The sequence below is a fragment of the Geotrypetes seraphini genome, chromosome 4, assembly GCF_902459505.1.
Source record: "Geotrypetes seraphini chromosome 4, aGeoSer1.1, whole genome shotgun sequence".
Classification (NCBI taxonomy): Eukaryota; Metazoa; Chordata; class Amphibia; order Gymnophiona; family Dermophiidae; genus Geotrypetes; species Geotrypetes seraphini.
The window spans coordinates 110,576,851-110,588,896 of NC_047087.1; the positions used below are offsets into that span (position 1 = coordinate 110,576,851).

The 12,046-nt window shown below is 40.8% G+C and overlaps 1 protein-coding gene across 1 annotated transcript in view; it reads left to right on the top strand.

The window, feature by feature from the left end:
* Nucleotides 1-12,046, top strand: part of ARHGAP31 (Rho GTPase activating protein 31) — a 260,085-nt gene that overhangs the window by 163,936 nt on the left and 84,103 nt on the right. The gene's annotated exons all lie outside the window — the stretch shown is intronic.

Sequence of the window (12,046 nt, forward strand, 5' to 3'; positions counted from 1 at the left end):
TAATGTTTTGCAATAGAGACCTGACTCTCCCATTGGTCAAGTCTCTTTAAGACATCGACACGTTCAGCCAAAGACAATGACTTTTGACCAGCCAAACACAAAGGTTTTTCTCCACGAGACACCATGGTGTAGTTTTGAAAGTTCGAACACCTGGCCAGGCCTAGACTGCTGAACTGAAAAACGTGGCTCATCAATGTGAAAACGTGATTGCTTTTAACCGGAGTGAACGTAACGTGAACGCATAGAGGTGGGACCTATAACATCGGTGCGCATAAGCGGATTGCATGCTTATCAGAATTGCAATTATCCGGAGTTTACATTCATTGACTTTAATGTAAGAAAAACAGGACCATGGTGGTAGGCTGTGGAAAACCGAAGCGTGTGCTTAACCGATGTGCACTTAGGTGGAGTCGACTGTAGTAGCTCTTGGAACATGTCTATGGTGATAAATAGCTTTTCAATAAAGTAATTTTACCTCTTTTGGACATATGTGCAGTGTAGCTGAGATGCAGGGGGTCTCTGTGAGCTTGAATACTGTACTGTGCTTCAGATGAAGTTAGCAGGGGCTCATTGTAGTGCTGATACAGCAGGCCGCTCTGCAAATACAGCCCATCGAGAGGGTTGTTCTGGCTGTAGGAGGAACACACAATAATATTTTTTTTAGAGCAAGAGTCAAATTTGTCATGCAAAATATATGTTAGCGAATTCAATTTAATGTTCTGTTCTTTTTTTTATTATTAGTGCTTTTCTGGTAAATGTGACTCACTCAGAACAGGCAGCTAAGAGGAAACCCTTTAATATTTTCTTTGAAACTGCAGAACACCTTCAATTTATTTTATCTCATTTCTAAAATAATTTCTCTAGAATGTCTTTGTTTTAAGAGTTAGATGTTTTCTGTCTGCCTCCTCGTGGTTTGGAGGGGGTGGGTGGGTGGGAAGCCAGCACTTAATTTGTGGGGAAATGGCCTGGAACACAGTTCTACCATTTAATTTCAGACTCCAGAGAAGCAAGTACATTTTGCTTTAATCCTTCACTTCCAAGCAGCCTGCAGGGAAGAGGAGGGTAAATTGTGAGCCTGGAGCAGAACAGAGAACAGTTATTGCAATCCCTAATCCATCCCATCTTTTCCTTTTGCTCCTGCTCCTGGCCCACGAAAGCCTTTCCAGGCTCCACAGTTCCACTTCCTTTTTTTTCTGCAAATTAAGCCCTAGGGGAGGCTCATTTTCCCTGCTCTGCTATTTTGGGTCCCATGTCTTTTCAAATACTCCAGTTCCAATGAAGAGGTCTCCATCTGTTATCCAGTCACAAACTATTATGGTTCTAAAAGCCACAACTTGTAAATCAAACTCTGCACCTTGATATGAATAGGTGGATAAAGGTGAATCGGTTGTTATTGTGTAGTTTGATTCTCAAAAGGCATTTGAAAAAGTACCTCATGAAAGACTTCTGAGGAAATTAGAAAGTCATGGGATAGGAGGTAATGTCCTTTTATGAACTGAGAACTGGTTGAAAGATAGAAAATAGAGAATAGGTTTAAATGGTCAATATTCTCAATGAAGAAGGGTAAAATAGTGGGGTTTCCCAGGGGTCTGTGCTGGGACCAGTGTTCCCGCTAAGCTGCGCTGGCGTGCGCTGGCGCACAAAATATTACATCGCAGCGCACAAGTTTCTCGTCACAGCGCACGGCGTACGGCAGATGGCAGGGCGGCGAGAGGAGAATCGGGCGAGTTGGCTCATAACTTGCTGGCGCCCGATATTTTTAGCTCACAGTGAAAAAAGTTTGCTCACAACACCCGCCCGCTTAGAGGGAGCACTGGCTGGGACCACTGCTTTTTATCATATTTAACATTAATCTAGAGATGGGAATAACTAGTGAAATAATTATATTTGCTGATGATACAAAATTGTTAAATTACAAGAGGATTGTGAAATTTTGCAAGAGAACCTTGTGATACTAGGAGACTGGGTGTCAAAATGGCAGATGACATTTAATGTGAGCAATCTCAAAATGATGCATGTGGGAAAGAGGAACCCGAACTATAGCTATGTGATGCTGGGTTCTGTGTTAGGAGTCACTGCCCAGGAAAAAGGATCTAGGTGACATTGTTGAGGATATGTTGGAACCTTCAGCTAGGTTTACCAGACATCCGGATTTTCTTGGACATGTCCGGGGGTCTGGATGACTTTTCAAAACCTGGCATTTTGTCCGGGTCTTGAAAAGCCTCCTCTCAGTCACGTTGGGCGGACTGCCTCCTGCCCAATCAAAGCAGGCAGCGGGTGGCGGAGCTAGGGTGGGACTGGGGTAAAGATGGATGGGTCTAGGGTCTCTGGATTTTACAATCGTAAAATCTGGCAACCCTACCTTCAGCTAAAAGTGCAGCAGCTGCTAAGAAAGCAAATAGAATGTTAGGAATTATTGGGAAAGGAATGGAAAAGAAAGATGAAAATGTTATAATGCCCTTGTATCGCTCCATGGTACTGCCGCACCTCAAATACTGTATTCAGTTCTGGTTGCCATATCTCAAAAATGATATAGCAGAATTAGAAAAGGTACAGAGAAGAGTGACAAAAATGATAAAAAGAACTTCCTTATGAGGAAAGGCTAAAGCAGCCAGGGCTCTTCAGCTTGGAGAAGAGATGGCTCAGAGGTAAAGTGGAAAGGGTAGATGTGAATCGCTTGTTCATGCTTTCCAAAATACTAGGACTAGGGGACATGCAATGAAGCTACTAAAGTAATAGATTTAAAACAAACCGGAGAAAATATTTCTTCACATAATGTGTAATAAACTCTGGAATTCGTTGCCGGAGAATGTGGTGAAATAAGTTAACTTAGCGGGGTTTAAAAAAGGTTTGGATTTGTTGCAGCGCATTAGGGAGGATAGCTCCATTCTGGGCCTTCCAGTGGGATGGGAAGAAGTGCGTTGTCTGACCTTTGCCGATAATGTCTTGTTGCTGTTGACTCAACCCCAAAGATCTTTTCATCGAGCTTTGCAGCTGGTTGCTCTTCACGAGGAGGGGTGTCAGGTTTTGAATTAAATGTAGAGAAATCCGAGGCTTTGCCTATCGGTGGGTATAGTTACGACAATTGGACTTCCCTATTTCCTTTACGAAAGGTGGCACAAAGACTTAAATACTGTATTTAATAATAATAATAATAATAACTTTATTTTTCTATACCGCCTTAGTCAGGCGACTTCTAGGCGGTTTACATTGTAAGAAGGCTGGACATTCATTCAGCGAATAACAAAAGGTCTTAATACAATACAATAAATCTACTTACAATACCTAACAATGAGTCTCAATACAATACAATACAATACATTACTATGAGTCTAAATACAATACAATATAGTAAGTCTAAGTACAATACCATACAATGAGTCTAAATATTAAGCAATAATCTAAAAGGGAAACTTATGTATTAAGTGGAGTTCTATGGGTAGAGAATACCTGAATACATGAAAGGAGCTTCTTGAGAGAGAGAAAAGGCGTTTACAGCGGGGAAGTCCTAGTGGGGGAGGGGACAGTTTTAGTCAATGAATTTGGCGAAGAGGGCGGTTTTGATCGCTTTTCGGAATGCACTGTGTGTCAGATTGGGTTCGTTTATGTAATTTTTCAGCCAAACTTGCTGTCTATTCGCTTGGAACTTAAAGGTTCTGTCCAGGTATGATTTGTATCTGCAGCCTGTAATCTTTGGGTATGCAAAGATGTTTTTGTTTCTGGTTGTACGGGTGGGGTTGTATAGGATGAAGTGAGAATGTAGGTAGGAGGGAGCTAGTCCCCAGGCTTGCCTGAAACAGGTGCAAGCAAATTTGAATAATATTCGAGCTTCTATTGGTAGCCAATGTAGCTTTTTATAGTAGGGGCTGATGTGGTCACTTTTTCTTAGTCCGAAAATTAGGCAAACGGCGGTGTTTTGAATTAGTCTCAGTTTTTTATTGTTTTTTATGGGATACCCAGGTAGATGATGTTGCAGTAGTCCAGGATGGATAGGATCAGTGCCTGTACCAGCAACCTGAATGATGTTGGATCAAAGTATTTTTTTATGGTCCTTAGTTTCCATAGCGTGAAAAAACATTTTTTCACTAGTGAGTTTGTGTGGTCAGTCATAGTTAGGTGTGTGTCTAGAGTGATACCGAGTATTTTTATGTTTTTGGATATTGGGTATTCGTGATTGTTTATTTTTATCGATGTTCTCGTAATTTTGTCATTTGGACTAGCCAGAAAGACTTTTGTTTTCTCTGCGTTTAGTTTCAGTTTGAAATTGGTGGTCCATTTATCGATTTCGGTCATTATGTTTGAGAGGTTGTCTATAATTTCTTTTGTGATGTCGTTTAAGGGGATTAGAATGGATATGTCGTCTGCGTAAATGTAATGTATTAAGTTTAGTTTTTGTAAGAGGTGGCCTAAGGAGGCGATATAGATATTGAAAAGGGTGGGTGATAGTGGGGAACCTTGAGGCACGCCTGACGGGTTTTTCCATGGTTTGGAGTAGTTTCCATTGCTGATTACTCGGTAGGATCTGTTTGTTAGGAACTCTTGGAACCATTTCTTTGCCTTTCCAGAAATTCCCATTACTTCAAGGCACAGTAGCATGATTTCATGGTCCACCAGGTCGAACGCGCTGCTGAGGTCTAATTGTAGAATTGTATTTGGGAGTATATATTACTGGTGACCTTAAGAAAGCTTATGCTGAAAATTTTACTGTATTACTGGGAAAGTCACGGGATTTACTGACTCTTTGGACCAATTTTCCGCTGACTTTGTGGGGCAGCATTACATTGTTTTAAAATGTTTTTGTTTCCGAAATGGATTTATGTGATGCAAACTTTTCCTATGTATGTGACTAATAAGGACATAGGTCAGTATCACAAAGTTTTGCATAAATTCCTTTGGAACAATAGGAAATCCAGATTGACTGTAGAGCAACTCTCTCTGCCAGTGGGGAGAGGTGGTTTGGCCTTGCCGGATTTGAGAAGATATAATATTGCCTGTCTCCTTAGACATCTGGTGGTTTGGATTAAGAACACTCAAAACCATACCCCTGTTTCTCTTGAACAGCAGTTGATGGCACCAATGCACTTGTTATACTACCTTCATGCCAAAAGACCTCATTGGATTGTTCCTACTCGTTCTCATCCTCTGCTGAAATCTATGCAACAGTGCTGGCAATGGTTTGGAAAAGTATGCATTTGCCTTTTACCTCTACCATTCTTTTGTCCTTATGGGGGAATAAAGACTTGGACCCAGATGGCTCCAAACTCTATTTGCAGAGATGGACTGAACATGGATTATGTTATTTGCAGGATGTGGTGTTGGAGCATGGACTTCCTCTATTCTTTCAAGATCTTCAAGCTCAGGGACATTTGCAGACTCGAGATTGGTTTTTTTTACGGTCAAGTCACCTATTACCTACACTCTTTGGACCATAATACAGTGTTCCTCCGCAAATTTGTGGTTTGCGAATCACAGACTCGCTCATTCGCGGTCTGCTCCGACTGCCTCTTCCTGTAGTAAAGTCGGGCTACACCAATCAGGAGCTGCGTGTCAAAGCAGCTCCTGATTGGTGTAGCCCGACTTTACTATAGGAAGAGGTGGTCGGAGCAGACTATGAGTGATTTTATTTACCTACTGGCGCTGCAGCTGCCCTCTCCTGCCTCCCCTGCCTTTTGACAGGCAAAATTCGTGGGGGTTCTTGGAATTTCAGGGGAGTTCGGGGGGTTCCTGGAATTTCGGGGGGAGTACTGTACCTTAAATGAAGACATGGCAGATATGGTCAAGAAAACATTGACTTTGTCTTGACAGCCTAGAACCAGCTTGTCCTTTCACCAGGTCAGTCTGGGAAGTTTTAGGGTTCCTTAGGACTATGATGCTGTGACGGTGGTATGGAATCAAGATCTCGCCTCCTCAGAACAGATAACCGATGATGGCTTGTGTTTTCTTATGAAATATCTCCCGCGACTGACTCGCTCTGTGGTTCTGCAAGAACAGCATTACAAATTCCTGTTACGTCTGTATATTTCCCCTTACAGGGCTTATGTTGCTGGATTTGCCTCTCATGCCAACTTTCCCAAGAGCCATTCAATGCCATCTGATCTATTTCATATGTTCTGGTCCTGTGACAGATTGCAAACCTTTTGGTCCTTTGTTGGTCTTCATTTGCAAACGATCATGTGGAGATGAGTTCCTTTGAGGGCGAATGTCCTGCTATTTTCTCAAATCTCCTCCTTGGGATTGTCTAAGGGTAATTCTTTGTTATTGCAAAAAGCTTCTTAGTTGGCTAGGAAATGTATCCTTTTCCTAAGGAGGCAGGCAGAGGTACCTACCATTACTATGTGGAAAAATGAAATATTTACTTTGCTAAAATATAAATATTTGGATGTAAAGCATTGTGGCACTGGTCATTGGAGAAAATTCTGGGCTATTTGGGCTCCTGTTTGGGATAGTTTGTCTCATGGAGCTTGAGGTGCTCTTTTGAATTTTTGACACTGGAGTACTTGGGTGGGTGGAAGGGGGAGGTGAATCTTGCTTTGTATTTGTTGGGTTCTTTCAGTCTCTGCGAAGAAACCACACGGTGGACTTTCTTATCCTTGGACTTGTTTAAGGTTTTGTTTTCTGAGTGTTGTATCTATTATCTTGTATACAAATTAAAAAAAAAAAAAAAAAAAAAAAAGGGCTTAGATAATTTCCTAAAAGAGAAGTCCATAGGCTATTGCTAAGATGGCTTTGGGAAATCCACTACTTATTCCTAGGATAAGCAGCATAAAATCTGCTTTACTATTTGGGATCCAGCTTGGGACCTGGGTTGGCCATTATTGGAAACAGGATACTGGGCTTGATGGACCTTTGGTCTGTCCCAGTATGGCAATTCTTATGTTCTTATATATAAAGGACGCTGATCTCGTACAACCCTCCACAAACACTACGTTCTTCACTGAAATTTAATGTAGACAAATGCAAAGTGATGCACATTGGGAAAAATAATCCAAAGCATAGTTACCTGATATTAGGTTTCACCTTAGAAGTCAGTGCTCAAGAAAAAGATCTAGGTGTCATCATGGATAATGTGCTGAAATCATTTGTGCCGGAAGCCAAAAAAGCAAATACACTTTCCCCTCCGTATTCGAGAATTCCGTATCTAAGGATTCGCTTATTCGCGGTTTTAAACAAAAAAAAAAATGCATTTTCTTTTTCAGGCTATTTTAAGCCCTGTAAGCCCCCCCTTAAGCCTTACCTGGTGGTCTAGCGGGTTTTAGGGGCAGGAGCAATCTTCCCCGTGCAGATTGCTCACAGGAAATGGCTCGAAAGACTAAGGGGGCTCAAGGCAGCCATTTCCTGTGAGCGATCTGCATGGGGCAGGAGCGTGGGAAGATCGCTCTTGCCTGAAAACCCGCTAGACCACCAGGTAAGGCTTAAGGGGGAGCTTTCAGGGCTTTAAATAGCCGTGGGAAGCGGGGGTTAGGGGCAGAACCGTCCCAAATATTATTCACGTTTTTTTTTAATATTCGCGGGCCGGATCTGCCCCTAATCACCACGAATATAGAGGGGGAAGTGTAGAATGCTTGGTCTTCTTAGAGGGGGGATAGAAAATAAGATGACTATAATGCGTCTGTATTGTTCCATGGTGCAACCTCACTATGAGTATTGTGTACAGTTCTGGTCAATGAAATTAAAAAAGGCACATAGAAGGGTAACCAAAATGTTTAAGGGCTAGAACTCCTCTCATTTGAGGAAATGCTTAAGAGATTAGGGCTCTTCAGCTTGAAAAAGAGACAGCTAAGGGGGGGGGGGATTTGTTAGAGATCTGCAAAATTCTGAGTGGTGTAGAATGGGCAAAACTGAATCAATTGTTTATTCTTTCAAAAAGCACAAAAACTAGTGAACACTCAATGAGGTTACATAGTAATACTTTTAAAACAAATAGGAGGAAATATTTTTTTTACTTAATGAATAGTGAAGCTCTGAAACTAGTTACCAGAGGATATGGTAACAGTAGTTAATATATATATGGGTTTAGAAAAGGTTTGGACAAGTTCCTGGAAGAAAAGTCTGTTACAGAGAGAGATATAGGGAAAACCATTGTTTGCCCTGAGAGATATAGGGAAAACCATTGTTTGCTACTAGTTGGGATTCTTTCAAGTGCTTATGACCTGGATTGGCCATTGTTAGAAGTAGGATACTAGCCTAGATGGACAATTGGTCTGACCCGGTATAGCTATTTTTATGTTCTTTTTGCACCTCCTATCACCCTCTCCCATCTGATCATATGAGAATCTGGTCCCAAACACTAGAAGGCTTTACCATCGCCTCTCAGATTAGAACCTTCCTTCGCTACCTTTAAGAAAAAGACTAAAATCTGGCTGTTATGCCAGGTATTTCTCCCCCCACCCCAAACATCTTGCTGACAGTCCCAGTGCTCCTTATGTTGCCTCCGCCCTCCTCCTTTCTTGTATACTCCTTTTTCTTTGAAACCTTTACTCTGATTCTGATATTACTGGGGCCTCTCAAGGTCTGACATTTGTGGTTGACAACCTGGCAGTATATCAAATAATAGAGTCACAGCATGCAACTAAGTCTTGTGACTATTCACTACAGATGATCTTTATATACAGCTCTACGTGCAACCCTTGTGGATCGTAGATTGAGGTCCAGGCTCTAAAACTTCCATGGAGAGTGCAGAAGCAGTCAAGCTATAAACAGAGTAAATAGAACCAAAATAAGGGAGAAAGCACAGTGCCCCCCCCCCCAAAAAAAAAAAAAAAAAGCAACAACAGAAGCTGCCAACTCTGGAGAGACAGCAGAATTGCACTGAGACCAGGAGAAGGCATGTGGAGGAAGTTAGGAGCCTTCATGGCATTGGAGTTTGTTAGGGAAGTTTGAGGCAAGGACGTATAGTGGTCCTAAGGCAGTGCTTCCAAAACTGTGGGTCAGGGTTGCATTATCGGTAGATGAGGTTAGAGAAATAAAGGCTGCCCCCTTCTTCTGACCTCTGCTATGTTTATGTTTATTAAAATCTTTATAAACCGCATATACAGCCAAAAAAGGATCAAAGCAGTTTACAATATAATTCCATCAAAATTATGAAAAGAATGCCATTTAAATAGAAAAAGATCTTTACCCAGTAGTTTCAGTCAGCACTTAGCCTGTGAGTCAGTCACAGACCCTGCCTCTCTCCTCCTGTTAGACTGGAAATCCATAGTACAGTAAAACCTTGGTTTGCGAGCATAATTTGTTCTGAAAACATGCTTATAATCCAAAACACTCATATATCAAAGCGAATTTCCCCATAAGAAATAATGGAAACTCCACAACCCAAAAACTTTAATACAAAATACTGTGTGTACTCATATTGCAAGACCTTGCTTGTATATCAAGTTAAAATTTAATAAAATGCCCTGTGCTAACTGCTGCTACCACCACTGCAGCCTTTATGCTTTGAATAAGTGTGGAGGAAGAGGAGGCAAGTGGATGTTTTATTCTTTGTTTTCATCATCATTTGGCAGTCACATGAATTTTTTAAAAGTTAAAATTGAGCCTTATTGTATAAAAGTTTAGGATGCATTGTGCTAAGGTCTTGCAAGATCTGCCAGGCATGCTTCCTGGACGCCACACAATGTCCACATTATGTCGGATGGCATTAGCATTTGGGTGTGTATGAGTCTCCCTGCTATCTAGACTGGAGCACTTATGCCATCATGACTATTGCCAGTTAGGGAGCCCTAGCAGCCACAGAGACAAAACACAAGGTTCTGGATAGCACAGAAGTTTGTGTGGGAGTATCCCCAAACAGTATATGGATTGGTGGCTTACAGGTACTTTCAAGAGAGCAAATTACTTCAGCAATTTAGGACATTGAGGGTGGAGTTATCAATATAGGCTACCATTAATACGTGCTATTTTGCTATTAACCCCAGTTATTAGTAATTATGTCTCACTGCATAAAATGGGATCTGTGCTAAAACAACAAGGGTTAGGGTTAGAGTTAGTGGTGAAATAACATGTCTTAACAGTAGCCCATATTGATAATTATATCTTTTTGAAGAGGTTTGTCTGATTGATGATGATATAGATCAATGGGCTCAAACTCAAACCCTTTGCAGGACCACATTTTGGATTTGTAGATACTTGGAGGGCCTCAGAATAAAAGTAATTAGTGTCTTATTAAAGAAATGACAGTTTTGCATGAGGTAAAACTCTTTATAGTTTATAAATCTTTCCTTTTGGCTAAGTCTTAATAATAATATTGTAATTTATAGCTAAAGAGACATATGATCAAGAAACTGTTTTATTTTACTTTTGTGATTATACTGAGGGCCTCAAAATAGTACCTGGCGGGCCATGAGTTTGAGATCACTGACATAGAAGTTTGAGAACAAATTGTTCCTGTGTTTAACCTTTGAGGTCCTTTCCTCCCTATAGTCAAAAGTTGTGATAAAAATTTAAGGTCATGTGATTATTTTTGAAAGCGTTTCAGATTTTTAAAAAAAATTTGATATACCACCTTATCAAAATTCAAAGCGGTTTTACATAATATAAAAACAAAAAATAAAAAGGGCATGAGTTAAAAACAAATTACAATTAATATTACAATCAAACGCACAGAAAAACATTAACATACCGATACAAAATGGAGAAGGGTAGAAATACATTTGTATAATGAGAAAGAGAGGGAGAAGGATCAAAACAAAAGGGAGGGGAACAAAAAAATAAATAGTCTGGTACTTTGTAAAATAGGTTAAAATGATTAAAAAATGGCAAGGAACAAGTTTCCATTGCTGTCCTTAAAAGGACTGTTATACTCCAAATGCGTCTTTAAACAGAAAGGCCTTCAAGTTACTTTTAAATTTATCAAGTGATGAAATTTCTCTTATATAATTTGGTGTTGAGTTCCAGATGGTAGGGGCCATAACAGAAAAGATATTAGTGCGCATAGTGTTAATGTGTCTTAAAGAGGGAATGGATAGCAGGTTTTGATTAGATGAACGTAATGTACGATGGAGGATGTGGGGAATTAATAACCTGTTGATGAAATCAGGTTGGCCGGAAGTTATAGTCTTATATGTCAGTAACATTATTTTATAGGAAATTCGATGATCTATGGGAAGCCAATGGGCGTTGATCAAAAGAGGTGTGACATGATCGAATTTTCGAGCTTTTGCATTTATGATGGAGTTTAATTTTTTAATGTACAGTGTTCCCCCGCGAATTCGCGATTTGCGGACTCAATCATTTGCGGTCTGCTCCAACCGCCTCTTCCTGTAGTAAAGTCGGGCTACACCAATCAGGAGCTGTGTGTCAAAGCAGCTCCTGATTGGTGTAGCCCAACTTTACTACAGGAAGAGGCGGTCGGAGCAGACCGCGAGTGATTTTCTTCACCTGCCGGCGCTCCAGCTGCCCTCTCCTGCCTCCCCTGCCTTTAGACAGGCAAAAAACTGCATTCGCGGTATTTTGAAATTCGTGGGGGATTCCTGGAACGGACCCCCTGTGAATTTCTGGGGAGTACTGTATGTCAATAAAAAGGTATCACACAATCCATAGAGCATCCAAATCTTATGTAGCAAATACTAAAGGCAGCACCAAAAGTGCGGGGGGAGGGTGCACCACTTTATAGAATACGCCTATGAAGATGCGCATGTAACTTTTAAATAGTGCCAATTATAATCAATTGCAAGGTATTCATTGCCAATTAGGCTTATTAAGCAATTAAGTTGTGCATGCAAATCGGCTGTTCACACAACGTAAAATGCCATGTTCTGAATTTGGGGGTTGGCTCATAAATGTAGGCAAACGAATGACAGGCCTAAATTTTTAATCATAAGTTTTAAGCTCTTATATTAAGATGAATTTTCGGCTGAAAAATTATGCTCCTAAGTTTGGCTGAAAATAGGGCACACATTTATGAGCCTAACTTAGGAGCTCAGCATTTTCCGAATATTGAGCTCTCAAGTTTGTACCTGTAGCAATGGAGAGTTAAGTGAATTGGCCAAGGAACAGCAGTGGGATTTGGATCGGGTTTCATTGGTTTGCAGCTTGTTTCTCTAACTAT